The 25,193-nt window shown below is 42.8% G+C and overlaps 1 protein-coding gene across 12 annotated transcripts in view; it reads left to right on the top strand.

The window, feature by feature from the left end:
* The window catches only part of TENM4 (teneurin transmembrane protein 4), an 892,306-nt gene that overhangs the window by 301,743 nt on the left and 565,370 nt on the right, over positions 1 to 25,193 (top strand). The window lies entirely within an intron of this gene.

Here is a 25,193-nt window from a genome sequence, read left to right as displayed (position 1 = left end):
TCTCATAAATTAGTTAATTTGGCCTCCCCACAAAAGGTGGTACCTAATTTTCCTACTTGACAGCTGCAACTGTCTTTCGGGTTGCAAAGGTCGACAACAAGCTACACAATTGGTTGGAAGCCCACTCCAACCCGGGCTGGCTTTGAACTCATGACCTTTTGGTCAGAGTGATCTTAATGCAGCTGACACTCAGACAGCTGTGCCACAATGCTCTTTGATTGTAGGTGAACTTTAAATCCCAGCAACTACAACTCCCAAATGACAAAATCAACCCCCCCTCCCCAATCCCACCAGTATTCAAATTTGGGCGTATCGGGTATTTGTGCCAAATTTGGTCCAGTGAATGAAAATACATCCTGCATATCGAATATTTAAATTACAATTCATAACAGTAGCAAAATTACAATAGCAATGAAAATTTTATTGTTGGGCTCATCACAACATGAGGAATTGCATTAAGGGGTTGTGGCATTAAGAAGGTTGAGAACCACTGGCATAGATGCATCCTTGGACAGTTGGAAGACATGAAGGCAGTCGTGTGGTGTAGACACGAGAATGGCATTTAAAAAGCTCTTTCATGATGTAAGGGGGGGGGGGGGGGGAAATGCTTTCACAATAGGCCACTAATAAAAATAAAATAGTTCTGAAAAGAATTCTTGCTATCACTTTATAGAGGTATTTCTCTTGAATTTTTGTTTTAATCTCCCATCCTATGATATATTCTGTCACTTTTTTTCCGGTGGCCTTTCCTGTTGTTGTTTTTCTCCCCTGGAGGAACTCCTCTTCTTCAAGAAAGTGTGTGATCAAACCAGTGTCACTGCAGTCTCGCTTTTTGTTCTGAAGATTTGTGTCAATTTTTTCACATCTCTCTCACATCTCCTTCCAAACTCCCTGCACTCTTTCTTTGAATGCTGTCATATGGAGATGGCTTTATTCTTTCACTGGAAAAACAGGCACAGACTTTCCAGTGAACCAATGGCTTTTCATAAGAGATGTGCTAATTGCAATGTTTATACCAAATGGTCTATAAAACTGTCCAATCAAGCTTATTCAGCTTTTCCACTTAGCTCAGTTATGAATTAACTCTCATGCATGATAATGAGACATCATAGGGTGCTTCTACACTGCAGAATTAATGCAGTTTGGCACCACTTTAATGGCCACGGCTCATTGCTATGGAGTTAGGACTGCTGTGATTTGACATGGTACGAGGGTTTTCCAGAAACTAAGGTTACAAGATATGTAGCTCTTGCAGGGAATTTTTGCAGGGGAAGTTGGTATCAAAATATCAAGTTCAAAATACAAAGTTAGTTTTCACTCAATCCACTCATTGGAAAGGGGAAAAATTTCACGCTTCCCTATAGACTCAGGCCAAAGTGAACCTCTGTTAGCATGTATGTTACCAATAGCTTGCTGTTTTAACCACATTCTGATGCCTTTTGCTACCACATGCCCTAGCTTCATCTGTGCAACATTGGAAAGTATAGTATCCCTCCCTACATGTGGGATCCTTGCTAAAGTTGCAGAAGAAGAAGATGAAGACATCCATATGAATAAAATATAAAGTTAAAATTCATGGGCTATAATTTACTGGTCTGCTGGATGAGATGGGTCTTCAGTTGTGTCTTGAATTCTGACATAACGTTCAGCTGTCGAATCTCTTCCAGCAGGTCATTCCACAGTCTTGGGGCAGCCAATGAAAAGGTCATCTGGACGAAGGTTGCCAGTCAAGTTCTGGTTGGTTGGAATAAGTGTCCCGAAGAGAATCTCAGTCTCCTAAGAGGGGGATTGTATGGGAGAAGGCCATCCTTTAGATATTGGACCCAAATCACATAGGGCCTTTAAGGTAATAACCAACACTTTGTATATTGTCTGGAAACTAATTGGCAACCAGTGGAGTGACTGTTGCATAGGCGTAATGTTCTCACTCCTAGATGTTCCTGTAACCAGTCTGGCTGTGGTGTTTTGAACTAACTAGATTTTCAGAACTTGGTGCAGAGGTAGTCCAATGTAATGTGCATAGCAGAAGACCGACTTTAAAGAAGTTGAAGAAGGTCACCACCATCTTTAGGTCCTCCAATTCTAGGAAGGGGTGTAGCTAGCCAAAACTGGTAGTAAGTGCTTCTGGTTGTCACAGCTCCCTGGGCTGACATTTGGAGAGACAGATCCAGGAGCATTCTCAAGCTAACAGCTCAGTCTTTCAAAGCCATGTATAAATATGTGAGAGGAAGCCACAGGGAGGAGGGAGCAAGCTTGTTTTTTGCTTCCTTGGAGACTAGGACGTGGAACAATGGCTTCAAACTACAAGAGAGGAGATTCCATCTGAACATTAGGAAGAACTTCCTGACTGTGAGAGCCGTTCAGCAGTGGAACTCTCTGCCCCGGAGTGTGGTGGAGGCTCCTTCTTTGGAAGCTTTTAAGCAAAGGCTGGATGGCCATTTGTCAGGGGTGATTTGAATGCAATATTCCTGCTTCTTGGCAGGGGGTTGGACTGGATGGCCCATGAGGTCTCTTCCAACTCTTCGATTCTATGATTCTATGATTCTATGATTCTATGAAAGTATAACTGCATCTAGAACCCCTAGATGAGCAGTTTTCTGGGAAATATAAAAGATGCTTAGATCCTGGTGTTTACAGAAATTGAGGGTGGAGGCAAGATGGTCATCAGCCATGGACTTTCTCAAGATGTTGGGGTTTGGCATCTTCCCAGTCATGGCATATATCTTAGCAGAGTAATACTGACATTTCTTTTAACAGTGAGGCAATTCCATGCTCCCATTTAAGAAACCACTGAGTAACCATGTTTTGCTGTTAGACATGCTTCCTCTTTCTAACCAGGACTTGTTCTTTCATCACTTGTGGTTAATGATCGGCCTCATCTTCTTTCCAGTGTATCTTCCCCTTGTTCTTCATTTGTACTTGGGGAAGGGGTAAGACAAACCAGATCCGAGAGAATGTTACAACACAAGACTAAGAAGCCCAAGATTAACTAGTCCCTGGGGGAAGCTCGCATTACCGACTACAGCCTTCTCATGGTTCACACAGTGACACTGGAAACATAAGCACAGTTGTTGTCACTTGTAGCAGGATAAGTAGAAAAAGATGTTCGGGATAAAATTATGTGTCCTCTCTAGGCAATAATAATATTTATTATTAATTATAATTTATTTATTTGTGATATTTGTATACCACTCTTCTCAACGCTGAAGGCATTTCACAGTGTTGGCAACAATTCCATGAGATTGATGATAACAACAACAACAACAACAACTATTATTACAGCTTGAGGCGGCTTACAAATGGCCCAAAGTGTCTAAAAACAAACATAAAAGTGAATACAATATAAAATACAATAAAATAAGACATATGCACATATAAAAACATCAATTCAGATTCTATCAAGCTGTGATCCTCTAACCTTGGCTGTATATTACTGGCACTATGGCTGGCTGTAAACATTGAAATAAAATAAGTGGTAACTTTTATACCAAACAGATAATCAGAAAGTGGAATCCAAAATAAAAATGAGTATTTTTAAAGTTTCATTGTGGGTTAAATTGGGGCTTTGGTGGAACCCAGTATTTCTTATAACCAACAATTTCTTACATATACATATATTCCCCTGTTTTCGGAGTTGCACAAATATACAGCATTAGAATGTGCCCTTAATACCCACCAATACAATAGGATTTTGGTATTCACTAGATGGAGAACCTGTGAGATCCCAGTTTACCATATTCCCAGAACCTGTGGGTCCCCAGTTTACCATATCCCCATAACTTGCAGGCCCCCAGTTTACCAGCTATTAGGATTGAAGACCAAAACATTTGAGGACCCACAGTTTGAGAACCACTGCAGTAGAGTTTGATTCTCCCCTCTGGATCCAAAATCTGTGGATTCTCTTACTATATACAATGGCATAGTAAATGTTGACCCTTACATAGAATGGCAAAATCACGATCTTCTTTCAGGATTGTCCCCCAGAATTAATATTTTTTTTATGTGGATGGTTAAATTCCTTCCCTAGGGATATTAGATCAGCCCCCTCCCTCCTGGCCTTCTGTAAGAGTGAAAACGTGGCTCTTTGATCAAGCCATTGGAGAACTTGTGCAATATACAGATATAGTATGGTGTGCAATAACTATTGGAATGGACTGGATTATGATTATGGATAGCGTGGCTTAATAGTGGTGATATTGTTTTAAATGTTTTAAAGGTTTTGATGTATTTTATAATTCTATTTAAAATGTTTATTTTAATTGTATATTGTTTTTAATGGCATCGGATAGCTGCTATGTGTAAAGCCACTTTGAGTCCCCTCCGGGGTTGAGAAAGCTGGGGTAGAAATGTCGTAAATAAATAATAAATAAATCTAGATGATGATGATGATGATGATGATACACTTTATTTACATTTTGCTTTAGTTCCCTGGAGAGACTCAGAGCAGATTACAGTATTACAGTATACACATATAAGGCAAACATTCAGTGCCTTTTACACAGTGAACAACAATATACAATACATCAATAGACACAGGTAAAGGCCTTCCCCTTCCATCACCAGCATCTGGAGGCAATGCTTAACTCCGGCCATGGGAAGGTGCTCTTGTTCCTTTTTTCCATGCCAAGGAACCTGTTGCCCATAAACATCTCTGATAGTGTTACCATCATGTCTGTATGGGGCACCCTTTTACCTTCCCGTTGAGGTGGTACCTAGTGATTTACTTGCATTACATGCTTTCGAACTACTGAGGCCTGACAATTGTCATTTATTATTATTATTTCCCACTTTTCTCCCAAGATTTATTTATTTATTTATTTATTTAGTTATCGTGTCATCCGCAACCAGAACATTGTATTACATTTCTAACAGAACAAAACAAACAGATAAAAAAAACAAATTTTGCAAACTTGGTAGCTGATTAAATGTCCTTTGACCAGTATCTGGCCGCTTGGAGTGCATTTGGTGTTGCCGCAAGAAGGTCCTCCATCGTGCATGTGGTAGGGCTCAGGTTGCATTGCAGCAGGTGGTCAGTGGTTTGCTCTTCTCTGCACTCGCATATCGTGGATTCAACTTTGTAGCCCTATTTCTGAAGACTGGCTCTGCATCTCGTGGTGCCAGAGCGCAGTCTGTTTAGCGCCTTCCAAGTTGCCCAATCTTCTGTGTGCCCAGGGGGGAGTCTCTCATCTGGTATCACCCACGGATTGAGGTGTTGGGTTTGAGCCTGCCACTTTTGAACTCTCGCTTGCTGAGGTGTTCCAGCGAGTGTCCCTGTAGATCTAAGAAAACTATTTCTTGATTTAAGTCGTTGACGTGCTGGCTGATACCCAAACAAGGGATGAGCTGGAGATGTCTCTGCCTTGGTCCTTTCACTATTGGCTGCTACTTCCCGGCGGATGTCAGGTGGTGCAATACCGGCTAAGCAATTTCTCCCAAGATGACACCCAAAAGAGCTTACAAGGTAAAACTAAAAGTGGTAAAACAATATGTGGTCCAAAAGTTTTTAAAGCATTCAATAACTACAGTAGTTCAATGTAGTTACATTAAAAAAAGGAGCACACAAATTGCACATCCATTTACCCCAAGCAGTGAAAGGCACAACACAACCAGTCAGAACAAGGGCAACCATGACCTGGTCTGTCTCTTTTGGATGTGGATTCAAGCATCCCTAAACAAACAAGTCCATTTGGAAACTAGCCAGGTGATCGGGTTGTAATGTGTGCACTTTTTATTTAGTTTCACCCCCAGCTCCAAGAAAATATGTCATGTATGCACATAATAATCAAGCCATCAATGGGCCCTGTGAAGGAGAAACAATCCAGCTGCAGTAGGTTAATCAACCCAGGCTGAGGTTAATCTTATGGATAAAAAAGGCTGTGGATTTTCACAGGGACATTTTTGATAGATGGCTGAAAAGCAGACAAGGTCCTTCATGTCACTCTTTAAGGAAGTGAAAAACATTCCCATTCTCTCTGCAAGAACAGAACAAAGGCAACCAAAGAAATGCAATTCTCATATTCTTCAGAAGGCATTGCATACATAGGGGTTTGATACCCATCATTTGACCGTATTTTAGTTAGGTATTCCTGCATGTCAGAATGAGGTTGGACTGGATAGCCCTTGGAGTTCCTTCTAACTCTATAATTCTAGTTTCACTAGATTAAAAACTCCTATCCTTTTACTAGCAAACTCCCCAACATTACATAGATGAGAAGGCTGTAAGGGGGGGGGGGGGGAGACAAGGAAGAGGTGGGGAAAGAAACTAAGTCATTTTAAAAACAGCTGAAAAAATGGGAAACAGAATTAATTGGAACTGCCCCTTCCATACTGGAACAGTTGGAAAGCATGTAAAGGTTGTTCAGAAGAGGAAAATTCACTCTCTTGCAACCTTTCCCTTCTAAGTAGGCTCAGGCAAAAGCAAACTGATTCATCCTCTCTTGTGTGTCCCTCCTGGTTAATAGCTTTTATCATATTGACCACATCTTCACTTGGGTGTCTTACATCTAGATAATCAACACCTCCACTATATAGCCCTTAAAACAGCATTTCTCAAGCTGGGGATCAAGACCCCTGGAGGGGTCAATGGGGGGGGGGATCAGAGGAGTTGCCAAAGACAATTAGAAAACACAATATTTTCTATTGATCATGAGGGTTCTGTGTGTGAAGTTTGGCCCAGTTCTATCATTGGTGAGGTTCAGAATGCTCTTTGATTGTAGGTGAACTATTAATCCCAGCAACTACAACTCCCAAATGTCAAGGTCTATTTTCCCCAATCTCCACCAGTAATCCCATTTGGGCATATTGATTATTCATGTGAAGTTTGGTCTAAATCCATCATTGTTGGAGTCCACAGTACTCTCTGGATGTAGAGGAACTTCAACTGCAAAACTCAAGGTCACTGTCCACCAAACACTTCCAGTAGTTTCTGTTGGTTGTGCCAAGATTGGTTAAGTTCCATCATTGCTGAAGTTCAGAATGCTCTTTGATTGTAGGTGAACTATAAATCCCAGCAACTACAACTCCCAAATGTCAAGGTCTATTTTCCCCAATCTCCACCAATGATCCCATTTGGGCATATTGATTATTCATGTGAAGTTTGGTCTAAATCCATCATTGTTGGAGTCCACAGTGCTCTCTGGATGTAGATGAACTACAACTCCAAAACTCAAGGTCAATGTCCACCAAACACTTCCAGTATTTTCTGTTGGTTATGGGAGCTGTTTGTGCCAAGATTGTTCCATCATTGGTGAAGTTCAGAATGCTCTTTGATTGTAGGTGAACTATAAATCCCAGCAACTACAAATCCCAAAGGACAAAATCAATCTCCCTCCACCAATTTGGGCGTATTGGGTATTTGTGCCAAATTTGGTCCAGTGAATGAAAGCACTGTACATCCTTTATATCAGATATTTACATTATGATTCATAACTAGCAAAATTATAGTTATGAAGTAGCAATGAAAATAATGTTATGCATGAGGAACTGTATTAAGAGGTCTCAACATTAGGAAGTGGGTTGTTGTAGATTTTTGCAGGCTATATGGCCATGTTCTAGAGCCATTTTCTCCTAACGTTTCACCTGCATCTATGGCAAGCATCCTCAGAGGTAGTGAGGTCTGTTGGGCGTAGGAAAATGGGTTTATATATCTGTAGAATGACCAGGGTGGGACAAAGGACTTTTGTCTGCTGGAGCTAGGTGTGAATGTTTCAACTGACCACCTTGATTAGCATTTAATGGCTTGGAAGTGCCTGGGGGAATCTTTTGTTGAGAGTGATTTGATGTGCCTGATTGTTTACTCTCTGTTGTTTTGCTGTTGTAATTTTTGAGTTTTCATGGTTTCTTCCTTTCTGTTGAAATTGTCCACATGCTTGTGGTTTTCAATGGCTTCTCTGTGTAGTCTGACATGGTGGTTGTTCGAGTGGTCCAGCATTTCTGTGTTCTCAAATAATACGCTGAGTCCAGGTTGGTTCATCAGGTGCTCTGCTATGGCTGACTTCTCTGGATGAAGTAGTCTGCAGTGCCTTTCATGTTCCTTGATTCGTGTTTGGGCGCTGCGTTTGGTGGTCCCTCTGTAGACTTGTCCAAAGCTGCATGGTATATGGTAGACTCCTGCAGAAGTGAGAGGATCCCTCTTGTCCTTTGCTGAACGTAGCATTTGTGGGATTTTCTTGGTGGGTCTGTAGATAGTTTGTATGTTGTGTTTCCTCATCAGTTTCCCTCTGCGGTCAGTGGTTCCCTTGATGTGTGGCAAGAACAGTTTTCCTCTGGGTGAATCTTCATCTTGACTCTCGTGGCTTGTTCTTGGTCTTGCAGCTCTTCTGATGTCTGAGGTGGAGTCTCCATTGGCCTGGAGAGCCCAGTTAAGGTGGTTCAGTTCATCTTGGAGGAGGTGGGGTTCGCAAATTCTTTTTGCACAGTCTGCCAAGGCTTTAATGGTGCTTCTTTTTTGACTTGGGTGATGGTTGGAGTTTTTATGTAGATATCTATCTGTGTGTGGGTTTTCTGTAAACCCTACAACAACCCAGTGATTCCGGCCTTGAAAGCCTTCGACAATAGCATTAGGAAGGTTGAGAAACACTGCCTTAAAGGAACAGGGGCCTCCTCTGGTTTTCCCTTTGATGATGCTACAACTGGTATAACCCATAGTTGTGTTGAGTATATCAGTAAATAAGAAAGAGGGAGGAAAAGCCTTGACTAACCAACCAATCAGCTTCTCTGTCTCTAGTCTGGAAATCTTCTCTTTCTAATGGATAAATGATTCCGTATAGTTTCAGATGTCATGAGGTGATGAGAAAGAGTATTGGATGCATATCCACAGCTTTTAGTGCCATATGGATAAATGTGTGAGCTGTTCAACATTATGCTCTCAGATGAAAGCATTTAGCTAAACAGGTGCTCCCCCGCAGGAGATGCTGTATATTCATGCGCTCACAGCAGGCATGGATCTACACCTTTCCAGAGAGTCATTGCCCTGCCATGTAAATAAAGCTTCTATTTCTATATCCAGGCTTCAGTCGCAGAAGGAGGCTGCACTGTCAACCTGGAAAGGTTTTGGAAGTAGGACGGGAGGCTGAGATCAGCGTGCATATACAACGTGGAAGAAAGGCAGCTTGATACTATTTTAACTGCCACAGGATCCTGGGAGTTGTAGTTTTACAAGTTCCATTCATTGTTATTTACTCTTTGCTAGGGTTTTGCCACTGCTGAGCTTCCCAGACTGACAGATGGGAAAAAAGAAATCAGTTCATTTCGTATCAGGAATCGTAAACAGTTTGACACAAATTTAATTGCCCATGACTCCATACTATGTGGGGTTGCCTTAGAAGACTATTCGGAAATTCCAACTAGTCCAATGGGCGGCAGTTAGATTACTCACTGGAGTATCATACAGGGAGCATACCACCCCCCTGTTATGTCAACTGCACTGGCTGCCAGTCCAGTTCCAAGCACAATGCAAAGTGCTGGTCTTGACCTATAAAACCCTATATGGTTCCGGCGCAGCATACCTGTCCAAACGTATCTCCATCTATGTCCCACCTCGGAGTTTAAGATCTTCTGGGGAGGCCCTGCATTCGACCCTGCCTCTGTTGCAAATGCACTTGGTGGGGATGAGGGACAGGGCCTTCTCGGTGGTGGCCCCCCACCTGTGGAATTTGCTCCCCAGTGAAATTAGGTAATCTACGTCCCTCCTTTCCTTCAGAAAGAAGTTGAAAACATGGATATGGGACCAGGCCTTCGGGTAACATGCTGACAATGACAATGATGACAATTGCTATGGAAATGGACTATCAACAAGCTTTTGATGGAGTCTCTAACCACAAAATTTGGCTTAGAAAAGGCCACCAGGCTGTTATATTTTAAACAGATTTTAATTGAATTGATTTAATGTTTTTAATTATGTAATTATTGGATTTTATTATGTGTTTCATTATGTGCACATGGAGGCATCGAATTGTTGCTGGGGGTTGAGAAGGGCGGGGTATAAATATCTGAAATAAATAAATAAATAAAATAAACAGACACATTCCTTCATCAGGAATGATTATACTGTATAGACTGCATCCAGACTGTAGAATTAATGCAGTTTGACACCACTTTAATGGCCATGGCTCAATCCTATGGAATCCTGGAGGTTGTAATTTTAGGGCTGGGGCTTCACTAAACTACAACTCCCAGGACTCTATATTATTGATCCATGGCCACACAGAGGTGTCAAACTACATTAATTCTACAGTCTAGAGCAGGCATGAGCAAACTTCAGCCCTCCAGGTGTTTTGGACTTCAACTCCCACAATTCCTAACAGCCAGTAGGCTGTTAGGAATTGTGGGAGTTGAAGTCCAAAACACCTGGAGGGCCGAAGTTTGCCCATGCCTGCTCTAGAGGCACCCTACACAATTAAAGGAGCTTAGCATCACTTAGACTTCTATGGCAGCTTCCTATATATTCCATCTTCCAGGGACAACTGTATGTGTAAATTCCATTAATTCTATAATTCTGGAAAGTGGAAGGTAAAAGGAAGAGGGGCCGACCAAGGGCAAGATGGATGGATGGCATCCTTCAAGTGACTGGACTGACCTTGAAGGAGCTGGGGGTGGTGACGGCCAACAGGGAGCTCTGGCGTGGGCTGGTCCATGAGGTCACGAAGAGTCGGAGACGACTGAATGAATGAACAACAACAAATGTCTGTGGGCAATCTTATCCATGTTACTCATTAACCTGTTTATAAATCAAACCTATGATTTGGCAAATTTTGGGACCAAAATTATGGACTTTTATATGGCTTGTTGAAAAGTTGATGGTCATTCTACAGAAAGGGGAAAGTGCTACCCCTGACTCAGGGTACTTCCATTATATTATTGTTGTTGTTATTCATTCAGCCACTTCCAGTTCTTTGTGGCCTCGTGGACCAGCCCACACCAGAGCTCCCTGTCAACCGTAGCCATCCCCAGCTCCTTCAAAGTCAAGCCAGTCATTTCAAGGATACCATCCATCCATCTTGCCCTTGGTCGGCCCCTCTTCCTTTTTCATTCCATTTTCCCAAGCATCATTGTCTTCTCTAAACTTTCCTGTCTTCTCATGATGTGGCCAAAGGATTTCATCTTTGTCTCCTGTCTGACGTGGCCACCCCCAGCTCCTTCAGAGTTAAACCAAGCACTTCAAGTGCCTTGGACCGCAAGAAGATCCAGCCAGTCCATCCTCCAGGAAATAAAGCCCAACTGCTCACTGGAGGGAAGGATAGGAGAAGCAAAGATGAAGTACTTTGGCTACATTACGAGAAGACAGGAAAGCTTGGAGACGTTTTCTCCCTTTTTGTCAATCATAGCACAGTCTTGCAAAGAATTCTATGTCTCCCAAACTACTAATCCCAGGATTCCACAGAATGGAGTCATGGGTAGTTAAACTTGTGTCAAACTGCTATAAATATATCGGTCTGAACACAATCTCTGGCTGGATCTACACTGCCATATAATGTCGTTTGAATGGTATTATATGGTAGTGTAGATCCAGCCTGAATTTATTGTTCAAGGTGTCCTGGGACAGCTCATATGGCAACACCTCCTCCTATTTTCTGCCTCCTTGCTCCGTCCCCAATGCTTTTGCACTTCCTTTTGCCCTGCGTAATCGGGACCGGAGCCGTCAAATAAAACCTCTTTTCATTTTTCAATTTCTTGCGACAGCCCGGCTAATAACGGTGGGCTCAAGGTACCTGCTGACTGATTTATGAGAGCTGCGGGGTTCCTTTGGCAATAGAGTGGAGCTTTTTTCCACCCATGTGTCATACGACATTGGCCAGCCCAGGGTCTGCTTAGGACCCCCTCCTCCCCAAATTCCTGAGCTCAACCCTCCTGCCCGAAGCCTGGCTCTCATTTGTGTCCAACTGGGGCAGAATCTGCCCATAATTTACTACCTGTTCTTGAAACAACACATCAAAAGCGTGTGACTTTATTTCACCCTTGGACGCTCCACTACTATTATCAGGGGCCCCAATCTAGGGCAATGGATAATTTTGCAATGGATAGTTTTATTCATGTATTTAAAATATCTATATCCTATATGTTGTTGAAGGCTTCCATGGCTGCAATCACTGGGTCGCTGTGAGTTTTCTGGGCTGTATAGCCATGTTCCAGAAGCATTCTCTCCTGACGTTTTGCCCACATCTGTGGCAGGCATCCTCAAAGGTAGTGAGGTCTGTTGGAAACTAGGCAAGTGGAGTTTATATATCTGTGGAATGTTCAGGTTGGGAGAAAAAGCTCTTGTTTGCTTGAGGCATGAGTGAATGTTGCAATTGGCTACCATGATAGCCTTGCAGCTTCAAAGCCTGGAGGCTTCCTGACTGGGTGAATCCTTTGTTAGGGGTGTTAGCTGGCCCTAATTGTTTCCTATCTGGAATTCCCCTGTTTTTAGAGTGTTGCTCTTTATTTACTCTCTTAATTTTAGATTTTTCCTGCCTAGAGTGGGGCTTCCCCCCCACCTTCTGCTTTTGCTTCTAGCAGCTGCATCCCTCCCGTACTCCATTTGTAACCGAAAGCAACTGGTATTCGACATCTACTGTTTTGTTGGGATAAAAAAAATGGTGGCTGGCCCCTTATTGTTATGGCCAGCCGGTCAGACTGAACAAACCGAATTGGCCAAAGGGAATCAACCAATCCGAATCCATGCACAAGCCTAATATACATCTATATAAATAAAATTGTTCATCTGTGGGATTAACAGAACTCAAAAACTGTGACGGCGCGAGTGGCGCCATCTATGTATAGAACTGTTAGTTGTAAGACTTAAACTGTTGTATCATGCTTAATCCTGCCCCTTTTTACACTGCTTATGTATAGTTGTATGGATTGGTTGCTTGTAGCTGTCAATCAGTACTGTTTGGCTCCACGTCTTCCTGCAAGAGGGGAGAACTTCCTTTTTTCTTCTTCATTCTGCCATCAGAGTTCGTACCAGATGGACGTGAGTAAAAGACTTGATTCTAAAGGACCCTGATTTAAGTTACCTCTTAGCACCAGTTCTGAGGTTTTTTACCCCTGGGACTCATGCTTTATGTTCAGATCGTCCTGGACAATTATTGAGGAAACCCAGGCACCTTCAAGCCGGTTCTTTTGGCACCAAAGGAAGATCACATAGGTCATCTGAACTGGCGTTGTGGTTTTCTCCGGCATTCACAGCCATTGAGGAAAGAGGAAACTTGGTGAGGCATCTCAGCTTCAAACCCCTTGGACCCAGGGCTAATTTAGACTGTAATGTATGTTTTCCTTCACCCCTCTAAAGTTTTCCAGCTCATTGCCTTGAAGAAATGATTTTGTGATAAATAAAACTTATTTTGAGCTATTTACAGCGTTTTGGGTTTTTGGGAGTTCCAGTTTCCTATAGGAGGGCAAGAAGCAATCCCTTGGGGGAAAGATGCCACGTCCATCCCTCCTTTATTGAGAATAATAGCCCCCAGGCGCGACGGCACAAAAACCAATTTACGAATTGACACCAAATTTGGACACAACCCAATGTATGTCCTTCACTCAAAAAAATTGATTTTGTCATTTGGGAGTTGTAGTTGCTGGGATTTATAGTTCACCTACAATCAAAGAGCATTCTGAACCCCAACCAACGATGGAATTGAACCAAAACTTGGCACACAGTTCTCCCATGACCAACAGAAAATACTGGAAGACTTTGGTGGGCAGTGTCCTTTGGTTTTGGAGTTGTAGTTCACCTACATCCAGAGAGCACTGTGGACTCAAACAATGATGGATCTGGACCAAACTCTACATGAATACTCAATATGCCCAAATGTGAACACTGGTGGAGTTTGGGGAAAATAGAATCTTGACATTTGGGAGTTGTAGTTGCTGGGATTTATAGTTCACCTGCAATCACAGAGCATTCTGAACCCCACCAACGATAGAACTGGGCCAAACCTCCCACACAGAAACCCCATGTGAACCACAGCAATGCGTGGCAGGGGACGGCTAGTACATTATAAAAAAGTAAATGTCAGGGACCCCCAAAGATTTTTATAGACTAAAATCATAGAATCTTAGAATGGGAAGGGAAGACAGAAAAGTAAACTCATCCAACCTTTCCAAATGTCTCAAGCAGAAGAAAAATGTTGTCCAGAAATAACATTTTTCTTCTGCATCAGGACGACAATTGCAGAAATTATTCCAATTTGCATTTGATAACAAAATGCATTAAGTACGAAACCTGATGCCAGAGATTAAGATGATATGGAATGAGTGTAAATAGAAATGCATATTGTGGCCCTTTGAAGTACAATTGGTTCAATCTCTCAAAAGAGAGAAAGAAAATGTACGCGTTTGCACACACTGTTTCAAAGTATTTCAAAAGACAATGAGTACACATGCTCTCTATCTATCTATATGAATGAATGAATGCTGAAGTTTCAGGATAGATAAGAAAGGGTTGAGCCTAAATGAAAGCTTGTTTCCTAGAGTCGGCTTGTAAATCTCTCCACCGAGATAAGGAGGATCAAAAGTGTTTAAACACTGATCCTGTGAGGAGGGAAATGTAGTGCTAGCAAAGCAAAAGAGCTGCATTGAGACTGGGATGTCTACACTCACAACAGGAGTGTAATCGGTTCACTAGTTTGGATCTTAAACAAGACTTTGGCTTTCTCTACAAACATATATACATCTTATACCCTTACCTATACCTGTATCATCATCACCATAATTGCCTATCACTCATGGTAAAGCCTTGGTGGTGGGTCTGTAAGTGACTGTAGAGACTTATTCTGGATCTGTATTGTCTTTCACAATGAGAACTTATGAGGGTTGAATGAAAAGTAATGCCTCCACCTTTGTTACTTGGGTTTGGATGGGAATATTTTAATAAATCAAACACTGAAATAATCCTTAGAATGTGCTCTTTAACTACCACTATTCACTTTTCCACATAGTCACCAGACAATTGGATACATTTCTGCCAACGATGAACAAGTTTTCTGAAGCCGTCACGGAAGAAGTTGACACTCTGTTTCCGCAACCCATCGTGCACAGATCTTCCGATAGCCAAGCAAAGCAATAATGTGACCCACATGTTCTTGTGAAATGCCGATTATGCTTGAAATTTCTCTCTGAGTGATATGATGATCATCCTGAATCAATCTGTCAACCTTTTGCTTGTGAAACTCGGTGGTTGCTGTCACAGGACGTCCAACTCTTTGTTTGTCACGCAAGTCACATGTTCCCACCTCAACATCTTTAAACTTACTTGCCCAGTGACACACAGTACTAACATCAACACAATCACCATAAACAGCTTGCATTCTCTGATGAATCTCCTTTGGGGCAACACCTTCTGCTGTCCAGAATTCAATGACTGCACGTTGCTTAAGTCGCATTGACCGACCATCTGCGCAGGGTTTCATACTTCACACTTTAACAATACACCATTCAATGCTAAGGCTTCCTGCCAAAATGGAACTGTAGCGGAGAGTCTACTGAACAAGCCAGTACCTGCCGCATACCAGTACTGCCATCTGTTGAGGAGTTACGAATGTGGAGGCGTTACTTTTCATTCAACTCTTGTACATTTCCAGGTTCCTTGACAAGGGTTTGCTTGAGGTGCCTTCTAACTCTCAGCATGTTTCTTCCTTTCGCCTTCTATTTGTGTCTCTTCAAAATCCACAGCACGGTTGGTCACAGCTGACCCTCAGTTCCAACGCTTCCAGGTTTTCTGTGTGTGTTCCACATTTTTTAAGGTTAGTTTTACGTCCATCTTTAAATCTCTTTTGTACTCACAGAAACACCAATACGCATTGGCAAAGCAGAGTTATAAGTGAAGCTACGTGGATTTTTCCCCCCTCCTCTTTTCCAGTAGCTAATCTATTGGCAAGAGGTGGAAGAAAGCTAGGAAGGTGAAATCAAGAGAGGACCCTTCTCGTTTTATTCAATTTGCATCTCTCCCCGAATAAAGATCTCGTCAATTTGCTAAGGATTAGAGTGTTAGCTTTCAGCTCACATTAAATAATGAAATGAGGGGAAAATAGCTCTGAGTCAAGCGGTAATGTTGTTTGTAGAGTGTGCTGCTGGAGCTGACGTGGACAACTTGGTGGCGGTTGTCGGGGGAGCTTGGATAGAGAAGTGAATCAAAGATTTTGTGGCTTTTCTGTTGAATCACAGATTTGGAAAGAGTCATAAGACACAACTAAAGCATTCTTGAAAGATGCCCATCCAAACTCTGTTTAAAGACTCCCCCCCTCCCCCCCCCAAAAGAAATCCCATGCCCACACACTGCATGGCTGTCCATTTCACTCTTGAACAACCCTTAACAGTCAATACATTCTTCCCAATTTGTAGGTGGAATCTCTTTTTTTGAAATATGAATCTACTTTTTTATGTATTGTCGAAGGCTTTCATGGCTGGAACCACTGGGTTGTTGTAAGTTTTTCAGGCTGTACGGCCATGTTACAGAAGCATTCTCTCCTGATGTTTCACCTGCATATGTGGCAGGCATCCTCAGAGGTTGTGAGGTCTGTTGGAAACTAGGAAAATGGGGATTATATATCTGTGGAATGCCCAGGGTGGGAGAAATAACTCTTGTCTGTTGGAGCTAGGTGTGAATGTTTTGATTGGCCACCTTGATTACTATTTGATGGCCTAGCAGTTTCTGGCTTCTTACTGCTTGGGGGAATCCTTAGTTGAGGGGTGATTAGCTATCCCTGATTGTTTCTTGTCTGAAGTTCACCCATTTTTGAGTATTGTTATTTATTTACTGTCCTGATTTTAGAGTTTTTTTTTAATACTGGTAGCCAGATTTTGTTCATTTTCATGGTTTCTTCCTTTCTGTTGAAATTGTCCACATGCTTGTGGATTTCAGTGGCTTTTCTGTGTAGTCTGGCATGGCAGTTGTGAGAGTGGTCCAGCATTTCTGTTTTCTCAAATAATATGTTGTGTCTAGGTTGGTTCCTCAGGTGCTCTGGTATGGCTGACTTCTCTGGTTGAAGTAGTCTGCAGTGCCTTTCATGTTCCTTGATTCGTGTTTGGGCAATGCTGCTGCATTTGATGGTCCCTATGTAGACTTGTCCACAGCTGCATGGTATACGGTAGACTCCTGCAGAAGCGAGAGGATCCCTCTTGTCCTTTGCTGAATGTAGCATGTGTTGGATTTTCTTAGTGGGTCTGTAGATGGTTTGTAAGTTGCATTTATTCATCAGCTTCCCTATGTGGTCAGTGGTTCCCTTGATGTATGGCAAGAACACTTTTCCTCTGGGTGGATCTTGTTCTTTTCTCTCGTGGCTTGTTCTCAGTATTTGGTTCATGTTCTAGTCTTATCAAAATGATGATTACATTCAATAAATCAAAAGACGATTGAGGACTTTATCACACAAAGCTGTTGTTCCATTGCAGCTGCATGATCATAGATACTGAATACATACTGACATGAGCGCACCTTCATTATTGCACTGCAGGCAGACAAGTGTGCTTTATGGGGGCTTTTAAGCTGCTACTCTAGAGGAGGAGAGGCGCTGCAGGCAGACTCATGCCTTAAGGAGGCTTTTTATCTGGTTTCTACTCTAGAGGAGAGATGCTGCAGGCAGATACATGTGCTTTAAGGAGGCTTTAAAGCTGTTTCTACTCTATAGCAGAGGTGCTTTAGGCATGTGTGCATGCATTCTCTCCTGAGTCTGCACTGCACCATGCCACACACTCTTTCCAAGGTATTTTAAGGAAGAGCGGTGACCTCCTGAAGCTATCCTCCCTGGGCTTAAACTGTTATCCTGAAAAACAGAGGAGGAGTCAAGATTGTCTCCTGATTGTTTTAGTTGTGGGCAGGTTTTCATGCCAGAAGGGCCCTTACCATTATGTGCTCCCAAAGGTACCAAAGGAAAACAGATCTGTGCACAAGTCTAATGGTTATGTAATCAATTCTAAACCACTATTTTTGTAGTGATTGCACACCCTCCAACAATTAGTTTGGTAGGAACAATTCCAATTAATGTTTTGCTGTTCCACATTTTAACTCTGTTTAAAATGTCCCATTTTTTCTCTTTGTCCCACTTTCCCCCATTGTCTTCTAGTTCCTTTAAGGTAAAGGTAAAGGTTGTCCCCTGACATTAAGTCCAGTCATGTCTGACTCTGGGGGTTGGTGCTCATCTCCATTTCTAAGGCAGAGTTGTCCATAGACACATCCAAGGTCATGTGGCCTGCATGACTGCATGGAGTCCCGTTAGTTCCTTTAATTGCTGCAAATTAAGTTCAAAGTGCAAGAGTAGTTTGTACTCAATTATCTAAATGAGAAGAAGAGAATGGGGGAGATTAGGGGAAGGGGAGTTCAGAGGACAAAGTCTTGGTCCTCCCAGTAGAGTCAGACAAAAGTTATTGCAGCCTCTCCTACTTTCTGTCTTCTTCATTAACAACCTTTACCACCTTACTCGTGTCCTAGTGTTATTTGCCACAGTTTTAATATGCGAAATATTGGAGGCATTTCACTGAATTGCCTCTCATTCCATGTCAGCCCAATATACACAAACAAGACATTGTTTTCTTATTCTACAGTCATGTAAATATGAAATTTGTTTACACATTGCTGTCAAAACACACCAAAATGCAGCGGAATATCGTTTTTTTAAAAAGAAATCACAACTTCAACACATATTTATCTCCTTCCACAAATACATAAGCATCACTTAGAATAGAAAACTGTCATACCTGCACAGAAACACCAACACGCACACGGAGGCATGCATGTAGATATAGGCAAGTTACATTTTTAAACTCAAAAAACCAAAGTTGAGAGGGAAACTGTGAGCCTTTATACAACTTCCTGCAGTCAGTGATCCAAATTCACAGTGATCAGAGGCACAAAATCCCAAGTTTAAAAAAATGAATAAAGAGATTGAAATTTTTTAACTTGAGAGAGAATCTCTCTCAGAATCATGGGATATCATTTTGCCATGTGTTTGTATCATTTTGTCCCTTTTGGGTCCAGGAAACACTTTTTTTATACAACAGAAAAAAACTTGAAATGCACTTCTTGGCTCTTCGGCAATAGGTGGATTGCAACTCCCATCATCCTTTATCAACTCCCCCAAACCATGCCAGTATTTTAAGTTGGTCGTGACAGGCATTTGTGCAAGGTTTTTTGTTTGTTTGTTTGTTTGTTTGTTTGTTGTGTCAGGAGCGGCTTGAGAAACTGCAAGTTGCTTCTGGTGTGAGAGAATTGGCCATTTGCAAGGACGTTGCCCAGGGGACACCTGGATGATTTGATGTTTTTATCATCCTTGTGGGAGGCTTCTCTCATGTCCCCGCATGGAGAGCTGGAGCTGATAGAGGGAGCTCATTCGCCTCTCCCCGGATTCAAACCTGCGACCTGTCGGTCTTCAGTCCTACCGGCACAGGAGTTTGGTCCAGTGCCATTGCTGGTGGATTCACAGGGCTCTGTGGATGTGGGTGAACTACAACTCTCATCATTCTCTACTATCCCCCCCCCCCCAGACCTTCGCAATATTTTAAGAGGGGTCATGAAGGATGTGTGTTCCACATTTGGTCCAGATCCATTGTCATTAGCCATGATACGACTCTCCAGATGTGAGTGGACTACCACTGCCATATCCTCTATCAATTCCCACCATCATTACCCAAAAACCCTGCCAGTACTTTAAGTTGGGTATGTATGAAAGGTATGCATTCCAATTTTAGTCCAGATCCATCATTTTTTAAAAAAATACAGCTAAAATGGCCAAAAGAAGAGGAAATATTTTGCAAAAAGGTGCATACGCTCTTTAGACTAGAGGGTATTTAGAGGGGTCTTTTTTTTTACTGCTGTATGGGGCCATGGGCTATTGTTTATCCATCCCTGCTGTACATAATTCCAGAATTCAAGCATATGTTTCCCTATGGAAACAGCTGGGTGTTTTGGTTGCATGTAGGACGCACCATTGAATTCAAGTTCCCAGAGGTAGAGTTCTGACTGTAGCCCATTGCACAGGATCCACATTGTACTTATGGTTCCCACTCAATGTATTGTCGAAGGCTTTTATGGCAAGAATCACTGGGTTGTTGTAGGTTTTTTCGGGCTATATGGCCATGTTCTAGAGGCATTCTCTCCTGATATTTCACCTGCATCTATGGCAAGCATCTCAGAGGTACCTCTGAGGATGCTTGCCATAGATGCAGGCGAAACGTCAGGTGAAACGTCAGGAGAGAATGCCTCTAGAACATGGCCATATAGCCCAAAAAAACCTACAACAACCTGGTTCCCACTTAGTTGCACACTGGGAATCTTTCTTCTGTTTTTGCTCCACATTACTCTTTCACACAAGGGTTGTGGGGTGTCATTAACATATAGCCCTGCATCTGGAGGGTTATTGTGCACAGGTCAAAAGTGCAATCTTGGCCAATGCATGCCTTTTTGTGCCTCATGTCACCTGCCAGGTGGGGAAGGATTCCAGATAGCCATAAGCCTTCTTTCCATATTAAAGTATGTAGCAAGGTCTATAGTCACAGCACACTGCAAATAATACGGACTAGGGAAATCTATCATTGAAAAGATAGCTACTTGTTAAACCAGTTCTATATAATGTGTTTCTGTGTGCATGAATGAGCTGCCTTTCCAGTTTGTGATCTTTCCACTCTCAGGGGGCTCATCTACACAAGCCACTTAATCCAAGACCAGTCCTGCTTCTGCTAGTGTGGTGGAGACTCCTTCTTTGGAGGCTTTTAAACAGAGGTTGGATGGCCATCTGTCGAGGGTGCTTTGAATGCGATTTTTCTGCTTCTTGACAAAATGTGGTTGGACTGGATGGCCCACAACGTCTTCAAACTCTATGATTCTATAATTCTAACCAGCTTCAGAGTGGCTGCACTTCCCATCTCCATTTCGCTCTGGTGCGAGGATGGAGTCCAGCCCAACCGGCAAGACTAAAACTGCTTCAGCCCCTTTGGACATCCACATCTTGGATATCATCTATTGCTGGTCCCAAAACACCAGAGAGCTCATGGCCACCACCAAGTGCCTTTGCTGAAGTCAGCAAAAGCGACCAACAATGGCCAGGAACTCGCTAGAGCAGTGGTTCTCAACCTTTGGCCCTCTATATGTTTTGGACTTCAGCTCATAGAATCATAGAATCAAAGAGTTGGAAGAGACCTCATGGGCCATCCAGTCCAACCCCCTGCCAAGAAGCAGGAATATTGCATTCAAATCACCCCTGACAGATGGCCATCCAGCCTCCCACAATTCCTAACAGCTAGTGAACTGGCTGGGATTTCTGGGTGTTGAAGTCCAGAACATCTGGATAACCAAAGGTTGAGAACCTTCTTCATGGCAGTCCGCCACAGCAGTGGGACGATGATACAGGCCTGATCCATCTCCATCTAAATTCCCAGTGCAGAGAAATAGGATGGCAGCATCTGGTCATGTGGACAATTGACTGGTTTGATTTAGAGATTGTCCAGTTGTCAACACTAACCTCAGAGTGTGGAGCTACTCAATGAAACTCTGACCTCTTAATGATGGGGCATATGTAAGTTGTGGTAAGATCTGGGGCATATGTACACTGATTACTCCATATGGGAGGACAGTGGCCGAGAAAGAAGCCATTTGAATACGAAACTGATCACATGCCAATCTCAGGAACTGAGTCGAAGATGCACTGAACTTGGTTCCAGGATCTGCAGTATCTGCAGCTTCACGTAGATATCCAAGAATGACTTTTGTCCCAGTGCAGAGTATACGGCCAGTGTAGACAAGCCCTAAGAGTTCTGTACTTCTGAACTCTAGCTTTCGAGGAAGGGAATCAGTCTTTCCTGCTGGGTTATTATCTGTGCCTCTCAATCAAGCACGGAACGTTCCCCCCTACTGTTACATTAACAGGCACCATATAAATGAGGTAGAAAAGCAGTAACCAGGAAGACAGTCTTCTAAAGTCATGCAAAATTAATTTTTGATAAGGTTTCAGGGAGTTTATATTATGCCGTCTAATGATTTATGACTATTTGAATCTTGCTGTTCCTGTAATTAATATTACTGGATGCTTATCTGTTTAGGGGAGTGTTGACAATCGTAATGCAAATGTGGAAGCATTTCGTCTCATTTCTGGTTCAGCCCTTACATTTCGTGGCAAGTTTTAAAAAATGGGAGGGATCCATATTCAACACTTTTCTTGGTGGAGCATTCACATTGCATGAATGAGTAAATGTGCACCAAGGTAGAATGACTGAATTAATAAGAGCTGGTGGTGGGAGGGAGAGCGAAAGGGAAATTATATACATTGGCTCTTAGCTGTGTGCTTTTTTAATCTCATCTTGTTAGGAGGCTGTGACTATTCAGCCTTTTAAACCCAAAATAAATTATTGTGACAGATTTTGCTAATTATATTGTACCCATGTTTGGTGTAGTGCAAATTACACTGGTGATGGATTGGGATAAGGTTTCTTCTTGCGTATTTGTTGTTGTCTCCAAAAAAAGAAGAGGAAACTTTGATTATAACACTTAAATTACTCAAAGCAAAAGGCATCTATGAGAGGTAGGATGTGAGAATTGGATGGGGCCATGAAGGACATCTAATCCAATCCCTTACCATTCAGGGATACATACACAACTAAAGCACTCCTGAAAGATGCCCACTTACTCTCTGGCTGAATGAGCAGGCAGATAATTTTTTAGTCAGGCAGATCATAAGCTTATAATTTATAAAGCAGATTTTTGGAACGATGCATAACTAATTGCCAGTGCTTCCCATGTTTCATTTGATTTACCAGAATCGCAGAAGCAATTGCAGCTTAGGGAGGTGGGATGGTGACACCTTCATGTTCCCCAGCACCCCCATTTGTCCCCCTTTCTCGAAAATGAGAGATAATTTTCTCTTACCATCAATCCGGGGTCTTCCCTTCCCTTCCTCTTTCTTCATCCTTCTGAAAGTGGTATTTTGGAGGAGGAAAGGGGTCTAAACCCTCTAAAGCCCTGCCGAACGAACTGGCACAGCTCGGCTGTCAAGCCACTCTCCCCTACAGTGGTAGCGGCTTAGGGGGGCCTTGTATGGATACAATGTGGCTTTGAACCAGCACATGTCACCATGCAAGCACCCCGAAGCCCCTTTCCAGTCCATATATCCAGCCAGACTAACAGAACATTGGCACTGGTTTCCTGTTCTCCTGGGGACTGCCTTTGCTGTTTCACCAACTAGAAGCATATCCCCAGAAAGGTCTTGCTGATGATGTTGCTTCTGATAAGGCCAAGAAGTTGGCAGACAGCAGTGGATCTCCTTGATGTGTACATGCACTACCATCTTTAGGTTCTCCAAATCTAGGAAGGGGCACAACTGGCGTGTCATCAGAAGCTGGTAGGAAGCACTCCTGACCATTGTATATACCTAGGCTGACATTTGGAGAGATGGATCCAGGAGCCCTTATCCTAATCTGCAGACACAGTCTTTCAGGGGGAGTGTAACCCCATCCAGAACTAGTTGATACACCTTAATCCCCAAATTATAGAATCATAGAATCATAGAATCAAAGAGTTGGAAGAGACCTCATGGGCCATCCAGTCCAACCCCCTGCCAAGAAGCAGGAATATTGCATTCAAATCACCCCTGACAGATGGCCATCCAGCCTCTGTTTAAAAGCTTCCAAAGAAGGAGCCTCCACCACACTCCGGGGCAGAGAGTTCCACTGCTGAACGGCTCTCACAGTCAGGAAGTTCTTCCTCATGTTCAGATGGAATCTCCTTTCTTGTAGTTTGAAGCCATTGTTTTGCGTCCTAGTCTCCAGGGAAGCAGAAAACAAGCTTGCTCCCTCCTCCCTGTGGCTTCCTCTCACATATTTATACATGGCTATCATATCTCCTCTCAGCCTTCTCTTCTTCAGGCTAAACATGCCCAGCTCCTTAAGCCGCTCCTCATAGGTTCTCCAGACCCTTGATCATTTTAGTCGCCCTCCTCTGGACACATTCCAGCTTGTCAATATCTCTCTTGAATTGTGGTGCCCAGAATTGGACACAATATTTCAGATGTGGTCTAATCAAAGCAGAATAGAGGGGTAGCATTACTTCCCTAGATCTAGACCCTATGCTCCTATTGATGCAGGCAAAAATCCCATTGGATTAGGCCCCTTGATGGCAAGCACCTCTGTTTTGTCTGGATTCAGTTCAATTTCTTTTCCTCATCCAGCCCATTACCTCTTCCAGGCATTCCAGGAGACATGCTATTCTTAGCTGAAGCTGTTTTTTTGAAGGCATGGGAAAATATATTTGAGTGTCATCAGCATACTGATAACACCTCACCCCATGCCTATGGATGATCTCTACCAGCAGTTTCATGTAAATATTAAAAAGCATTGGGGACAGAATGGCACCTTGTGGGATGATGCCACACAACAGCTCCTTTGTTGAAAAGCAGCTATCCCCAAGTGCCACCATCTGGATCCTGCCTGAGAGGTACAACCAGAACCACTACATCATAGTGCTTCCATTTCCCAGCCCCTCCAGTCATTCCAGAACAATACCACGGCCGATGGTACCAAAGGCTGCTGAGCGGTCTAGAAGCACCAACAGGGACAGACTCCTTCTGTTGGTGCTAAGACAGAGATCAGAGAGGCAACCATAGCAGTCTCAACTCTGTATCCTGCTCTGAAGTCAGTTTGAAATGGGTCAAGGAAATGTGTGTCATCCAGGGCAACTGTCTTCTCAATCACTTTGCCCAATAAAGGAAGGTTAGAGACTAGTCTGTAAGTATTGAGATCCAGGAGAGCCGGGGGGGGGGGGGGGGCTTCTTTTAAACAGGAAGGAAAATTCCCCTCCCTGAGAGATACACTTATAATTCATTGTATTTGAGATCAAATTGCATCTTCTCCCTGGATGACCAGCCAAAAAGGACAGGGATCAAGAAAGCAGGTTGTCTTCCTTATTTCCCCCAGCAACTTGTCCACATCAGCAGTACTCACCAGTGGAAACTGATCCAGTGTAATCCCACTCTTAGAGTTGCTGGACACCTTGTTGTTGACTTCTGCTCCAATGATTTCATTTAAGTCAGCTCTTATGCTCACTGGATGTGGATACACAGACTCAATGCGTGCAGAGAAGAAAGCTTTCTTTGTTTCATGTGTTGCCACACATGGATAGGTGCCTTCTATACCATGTTGTGTTGCATAAAAGTTGAGTTTTACACCATGTAAACACAGAACGGGTAGTATCCGATCCAATAACCACACCCAACAGAAAGCAATCATTGGAAGAATAC

Source organism: Anolis sagrei, chromosome 3, assembly GCF_037176765.1.
Source record: "Anolis sagrei isolate rAnoSag1 chromosome 3, rAnoSag1.mat, whole genome shotgun sequence".
NCBI lineage: Eukaryota > Metazoa > Chordata > Lepidosauria > Squamata > Dactyloidae > Anolis > Anolis sagrei.
Note: the sequence above shows the minus strand (reverse complement) of the source record. Positions and strands in the feature narration are given on the sequence as shown.